Raw genomic sequence first — 7,267 nt, forward strand, 5'->3', positions numbered from 1 at the left:
TGAGAGTAATAAAACAAACCGAGATGTAAAAGGCTTGTTTTTAGGTGTTAGGTTTGTGTTGCGTCAAGTAATTATTATAAGTTGGTTAGGCTGCAGCTCGAGAACAAGCTGCATGTCCAGGTGGGGTGTAGTGTTAGAGTACGTGATGGACCTAATGGGCCTGGGCTGGCGATATAGCCCATTAGTCTTAGGGTTAATTAGAGATAAGGGTCGCTTGCTTGGGAGTCAAGTAAACCTCTCTATATAAAGAGAGGAGATGTATCAATCTAATCAAGCAAGAATTAAGAAGGAAATCCCTTCCTTCTTGCCTGGCCATGGGCAAAAGGCCCCCGGCCGGCCCTCTCGCGCCCTCCTTCTAGCGGCGCCATAACAGTTTTGTTGATAATTGATCTGTATGATAATCAGGACAACATGATGCACAAAAGGCAGTTGAAACATGCTGCTGCTGCACTCGAAATGTTGCAAAGAGCATATACTGTGGGAAACTGATGATACAGGTTGCACGGCAAGCAAACTATCATCAGTGCATAGTATTTATGATTTTCCCACCAAACATCGGACCACGAATTTAACTCAAAGTCTGAATTATAATCGTAATACCATACATGCTTCATAGCTCACATCCGAAAACTTCCATTGCTCCACAGATATTAAGCTTTGTGGCAAATCTGCACCACTGAGAAAGGGTCCTCAAAGGAGTAATTATTACCTGTCTTGAAGCTCCAGGGCCTGCCTCCTTCAGGACCTGTGCTCCCGAGAAGCACCATTACGCAGCAACTACTGGCCATCTTGTTAGAAGCTTGCTGCGCTTTATGAGTTGCCTCATCCATTGAGGATCACATGAAGCTCGGGTTAGCCATGGAGACGGACGCAGTCCTTAGCACCCTTGCACTCCCGAAGAAGAACTTTAGGAAGGCAACCTCCCCGAGCTCCCCTCGGAATTCTTTGTAAGAGAACACCTTGATGCACGACTTGACGCTTTCAGTGGGCTTGACCAGCTTCCAAAAGTTGAGATTCAGCCTGGCACTGCCAGCTTCATAATCACATTTTTTAGACTGCAGGACAAAAAAGCAACTAAATCACTCAAAAGTTCAGCTATGATGAATCATGCTGAGCATATAACGCAAATTAATAACTTGCAGTGCCTCTTATTAATTTTAGAACGAAGGCTCAAGAAGAGCCCGGCTTTGAATTAACAAAGCCATCAACCGGCCAGGATTACAAGAACACCAACTAACAAGAAAAGCAAAAAGAGAAACAAGCGGCTGATACAAGGAGCAAAGCGAAACAGACTCTAAGGCAGTAGCGATAGCAAGCACGCCATGCTGCCGCCATCACCCTACAGGACGACCTACACCAACCGGACAAGCTACGGACTTGAGAGGATGCACCACCGCGCAAGCTTCGTGATCGTAGCCAAACTCGAAGACAGAACAGACACTCCTCTGGAACTGCCACTGCAAAGGGCCCCTGCCCTCTCATCCTGGCTCGAAGGATGCCGCACCGGCAGGCGGCAGCTCGGTTCACCCTAGAACCCAGAGGAAGACGTCCAAGCTGCGCATGAGGAAGGAACTAGGAGCAGACCTGCTAGCACAGAGCACACCATTCCGAGCACCGTCGTCGTCCGCGGTTAAGCCACACCGAAGGGCTAGAGCTGTCGGCCACAGTCACAGCAACACGGGTAACAGCGATGAGCCACCGAAAAAAGGCAGAGAAGCGCCGAGCCAAGCTGCCACCCGCCACCATCACACCCACAACCCGACTCTCTCGCCGCCCCTGCGATCCCCGGACTGCGCCTCCAAGAAGGAACACGACACGGATGTGTCGTCGCCGCCCGAAACAGGGGACCTAGGCTTTCACCTAGCAGGGAACGGAAGGAGGGGAAGAAGGATCCTCACCACAGCCTCCAGGGAGGGGAACGACGCCCATGGCGTCGCCTGCGATGTGGCTGCGCCGGCCAGGGGTTTCCCCCAGATCCAACCCCACTCGACGAGATCCGCGCTGCCGGCGCCCGGGAAGAACGGCCAAAGCCACTAGGACCCGGATCCGGCGATGGAAGGAGCAGATCGGGGCGGAGAGGATGAGATGCATCTGGCGGCCGCAACCGCGCAGGGGAGGCCGCACACCGGCGCCCGTGGACCGACGCCTCCTCGTCCCCCGCGAGACCGAGGGAGGCGCCTCACTAGCTCCAGCCGGAATGGCCCGCCGCCCGGGCCACCCGGCGCTCTCCGCCCGGGGCCGCCGCCCCGGATGCCGAGGCCCTCCACGCGAGGTGGAGCCGCCAGATCCCCCGCCGCCACCTTCATCGGTGTCGAGCGCACGCCGGCTGGCGGCGACGGAGGGGAAGGGGAGGGGGGAGGAGGGGTGCGGCGGCGGCGGTTAGGGTTTCCCCCGAGTCGCCTCGGAGGAGACGACGCGGGGGCGGGGGGGGGGGGTGTGGTTCACCTTCTTCTGCCTCTTATTAATTGGGAAAGCATCTGAGGAAGGTGGCAGATATTGTGCTCAAATGAAGCCCCAACCTATGTGGTGACTCGTGAAACACATATTGTACATTATACTACGAGGCATACCTAGATGCTACCCCGTATGGCGTAACAAACAGTAGCTTGATTTCACTAATATGTCTGAGACATGACATGCCAATATCTCCGTGTGTAGAGCTAAACACCAAGTAGCCTAGTAGTACAGAAAAACAGCAACTAAGGTTGCCTCATTATTACAGTTCATGTATAACAAAATTAGAAGTGAGGCTACAGATTCGAGCTGCAGTGTAGTTCTCCTAACACATGTACACTTTTCCAAATATATTCTTCAAGAAGAATTTTCAGATACAAGTCATTACACCTTCTTTGTAATTATTTAATCAGACATAACTGCCTAATACGATGCATCATAGAAGCAAAACATCAATATATATGGCATGCTACACAGACCCCTCCAGCAAATTGTAGGCAGCAATTTGCACCACCCAGAATTCATAACAAATTTCATAACTAAATGAAATTAACATGCAATGCAACCCCCAGAAATATCATTTTGTACTCTAGTCTCTGTAGTATGTGTAAAGAAGACCTGATGGCTAAGAATAAATAGAAGCCTGACAAAAACTTTGTAATTAGTTAATCAGACTTAACTCATGACATGACATGGTCTAGTAGCAAAGAACTAACATGGCATTGAGGTAATATCACACAGATCACCAACAAACTGTAGGTAGGAATGAGCGAGATAATTATATATATGTTCCATATGTCTGGAACTGCATGTGAGTTGCAAAATTCACAGCTGAAATACAGGCCCTAAAGGTGGAGATTGCTCTCCTAAAGTTAGTGCGGCGTGACTAGAAAAAGCCTGATGGCTCATAATAAATGGAATGCTTGACAGTTATGATCATTCACTCGACAGAGCTGTGCAAATCAATGATCAATACTTCCACATGTGAAATTAGCAGAAAGTAACAACTATCAACTAGCTTACCAAGTAGCCAACACGTGAAAGATCAGAAATTGATATGGTGTATGCACTATGCAGTTCCTCATGTTTGTTATTCACACATAACAAGTTGCACAGTATATCCAGAGATCTCATTAAACAATTCATGTGCTTGCTACCATTGTCGATCGCAACAAAAACATGGTCCAATCAATCAAGGTTGTTGCTGAAGAAAAATGAAACAAAGTCTGTATTGATGGTGGTCCTAACAGGTGCACAGTTTATCAAATAAATCCACTGGAGCATGTGCATATCTTGTGAGATTTGTTCTTTAAAGCAAAGTTTCAGGTGTGAACCATGACACATACCTCCCAAATTACTTGTCTTAGATTTGTCTAGATACAGATGTATCTAACACTAGATACGGAGACAAATCTAAGACAAGTAAATTGGGACGGAGGGAGTATTAATTAACCATAGAGAAGTGCCTGATGTGACACGGTTTAGAGTAACATGATAAACCGCATGGAACTCCAAAAAACTGTAGGTGGCAATGTGTTTAGTTTATCATGTATAAATTTCAAAGTCAGAAACGAGACCTGCATGCCACTTACAACATCGACAGCATGAATATTGCCAAGTAGTATGATATATGGCCACGGTGAGAGACCCTATAACAAGAGGTAAAGAAGCAAAGGAAACAACATTTGGAGAATTGCATAATAGTACATTATCTGTAGTTAATCAATCAGAAGCTGAAAACACACCATCTGCAGCGAACAAAATCTGCTGCCACAAACATTCTACACATAAGACATAGTGGAAACCGGTATGAATGTAAGCAAAACATGAAATAATAAAATACCATAATGTGCAGTGCCTCCAAATTGGGAAAGCAGCCGAGGATGGAGAGAACCATCTTGGAATCGGTGTGGCTTCCGAAACGCACATTCAGACTCAGGAACTTGACGCTAGTGGTGGCGCTTGAACTCGCATTTATCCCGGCCTGGAATGAAACCAATTGAACAAAAAAATCACATATCCAGTATTGGACCTCCAACAGCTGGACATTCTACTAACTGAAGAAACTGTTAGACTACAGACAGGAGATGTATACACCATGACGATGTTGTCTCGCCTCTCCAGGATGGTGTTCCCTGGCTGCAAGATTCCTAATGCGTGCAGCTTGGAAGCATCACCAATCCTGACCCTGGTTCACAAGCCGCCGTCATTGCCCCGGAACCCCTCCAGGATGAGCCGCTCGAGGCGAGGAACCTTCACCACGGCGATGTCCTCCGGAACGGAGCTGCAAATTTGGACGCACCGGAGGCTCTGGCTGACGAGGCGAAGGCGCAGCCCCTTGTTGCATCCATGGATGTTGAGGTCTCCAGGATGGGGCTCTCTCGGCGACGACAACGTCGATGTCCCCGTCCTCCATGACAACGCTGCAGATGTCGAGCTCCCAGAGATGGGGGAAGGAGGTGCGGGTCGGTAATCTTGCCATGTCCGGGAACTTCCAGAGGCTGATGTAGAGGCAAGTGAAGCTGGCGATGCCGAAGAGCGCGGTCGGAAGGGGCACGTCGAGCGGCCATGGGCAGTTGACGAGGGTGAGCTCCTGGACGCCCTTGGTGGCGAGGAGCTGGAGCCAGCGCGCGAGCTGGGCCTGGTACGCGCTCATGTGGCTGGAGGTGAGACGGGCGTAGGGGATGGGTCCCGTGTGCGCTTCGAGGATGGTGGAGATGGCGGTGACGATGGCCGGCGAGTCGGCAGGCGTGGCGGAGGTGGGCGTCGTTCAGGATGATGCGGTCCACGCCGTTAGAGGCGCGCAGGTCGGGGATGAGCTCGGTGCAGATGCGGGTGAGTAGCTCCTCCGTGGATCGGTCCACCTCATGCGGGTCGCGCCGCCTGCTTCGTAGATCGGCCTCCATCGCGGGGTCGACGTTGGTGAACGGCGCTTGCCGGGGACCAGCCATGGTCGGCAGCGGGCGTGCCGGCGAGGGTTTGGGGATTTAGGGGTGGCGAGTGAAGTGGATAGTGGAGTGGTCTGTGACTGAGGAGGTGGATGATAGAGGTGGGCCTTTATTTAGGGCTTCGTGTTTAGTTGGGCCGAATTCCGGCACAGGATGTCTCCAGGCCAAAGTTGTAGAACACATACTAAAAAAATACACGAATTCATATACAAGGTCTATTTAAAATAGGACCGAAGTTGTAAAGCATCAAGAGTGGTGAAGTCATCACGGGCACCTCTCCCCCGTCTACGGGAAAGCATCAAGCCTGGGATTTGATCTAGCCATCAACCATTGTTGCAACCGTAGTCGTCGTCTTCATTCTCATGTCGCTCGCTCATTCGGACGAGTAGTGGCCAACGGAACGATAAGCGGGAATGTGGGGATTCCATTCTTTGCTGTGAAGGAGCTCAAGCATTCAACGGCATGGCTCAGGAGGTGGCTTGCCAGCTAGAGCAGGCCAGTGAGGTGACTCGCAGCTCGCGAGGATGGTGGCGGTGGCTCCCTAAATGGTTCCGACGACGGAACCGGAGACGGCGAAGAGCTATGGGGCATTGTGACAGTGATGACTTTTCTTAGTGGTGACAATTGGTGGCGTCTTTGACGACGTGGGAGGAGGGTGGAGAAGGTGGTGGATGTGCTGTAGGAGATATGCCCTAGAGGCAGTAATAACAGTTATTTTGTATCTCCAAGTTTGTAGTGAATGTTTATGTTCCATGCTATAACTGCTATGATTCCCGAGTCTGCAATAACACGAGGCTCGGAGGGAAACTCATATGCATGTGTGGTATAATAAACGGTAAAATGTATTCCTAGTCTTGCCTCTAAGACTGGCTCAAGTATTGCATGATGATCCTGTTTTCCTGATCATGGGCATGTCTATGCTGGCAATTTTGAGGGCACGATGTTAGTAGAACGATTGTGTTGGATCGACCCAAATTGATGTTATGCTATGAGATACATTCGTCACAAGTTAATGGTTAATAACACAGAGAAGTTAATGTTTGCATAATTCCTCGGACCATGAGAGTATCGAGTTCCTTCGTGCTTGCTTCGTGAACTTTGGGGTTTGTTAAACGTCATCCGTAAATGGGTGGCTGTTACGGCGGCTTACGGGTTCACGGAAAAGTATGACTAGAAACCAGATAGCTCAAGATTGGGAATTGCTCCTCCGGCGATGGAGAGATATTCTCGGGCCCTCTCGGTGTCACGGTATCCGTCATCGTCTGGCCATACACAATGTGATTTGATCACAGGGATACCGGAACACGAAAACGAGAAAAGAGAAAAAAACCGGTATCGAGGTAACTTGCATAGTGGACAAGTTGTTGATTTACGGGGATGCAGATAAATATCACCTCGGGTGTTTGTAACATATCGTGAAGCAACGGGAATAACACACGGCAACTGGAGGTTCACTTGAATATTTCTTCGTGTGGGTATAGGGATCAATATGGGTGTCCATGGCTCCGATGTTGATCATTGATCGGAAGCTGTTCCGGTCATGTCTATACTTCACCAAACCTATAGGGTCACATGCTTAAGGGTCATCTATCTGCTGAATACTAGACGGGGAGTCTGAGAGAAATTCACTAATCCGGAATTGTTTCGGAACGAATCCAAAATCATTTTAGTGGGTACTGCAATTATTCTAAGACCCACAAAAATATTTTCAGAATTTATGATCGCTGAAAAATATCGTCATGAATAGTGAAACACATTCTTGTTTGCTTTTCACAGATGAAAATCGCTAATCTAGAATTGTTCCGGAACGCGTCGAAAATTATTGTAAGTTGGTACTGGAAATGTTCTAGGCCCACATAAATATT

General features: G+C 49.1%; 1 pseudogene; it reads right to left on the reverse strand.

Annotated features, from left to right (window-relative positions):
- Positions 1-650: 650 nt before the first annotated feature.
- Positions 651-5,405, reverse strand: LOC123048399 (uncharacterized; annotated as a pseudogene).
- Positions 5,406-7,267: the final 1,862 nt, after the last annotated feature.

Source organism: Triticum aestivum, chromosome 2D, assembly GCF_018294505.1.
Source record: "Triticum aestivum cultivar Chinese Spring chromosome 2D, IWGSC CS RefSeq v2.1, whole genome shotgun sequence".
In the NCBI taxonomy this organism is placed as follows: domain Eukaryota; kingdom Viridiplantae; phylum Streptophyta; class Magnoliopsida; order Poales; family Poaceae; genus Triticum; species Triticum aestivum.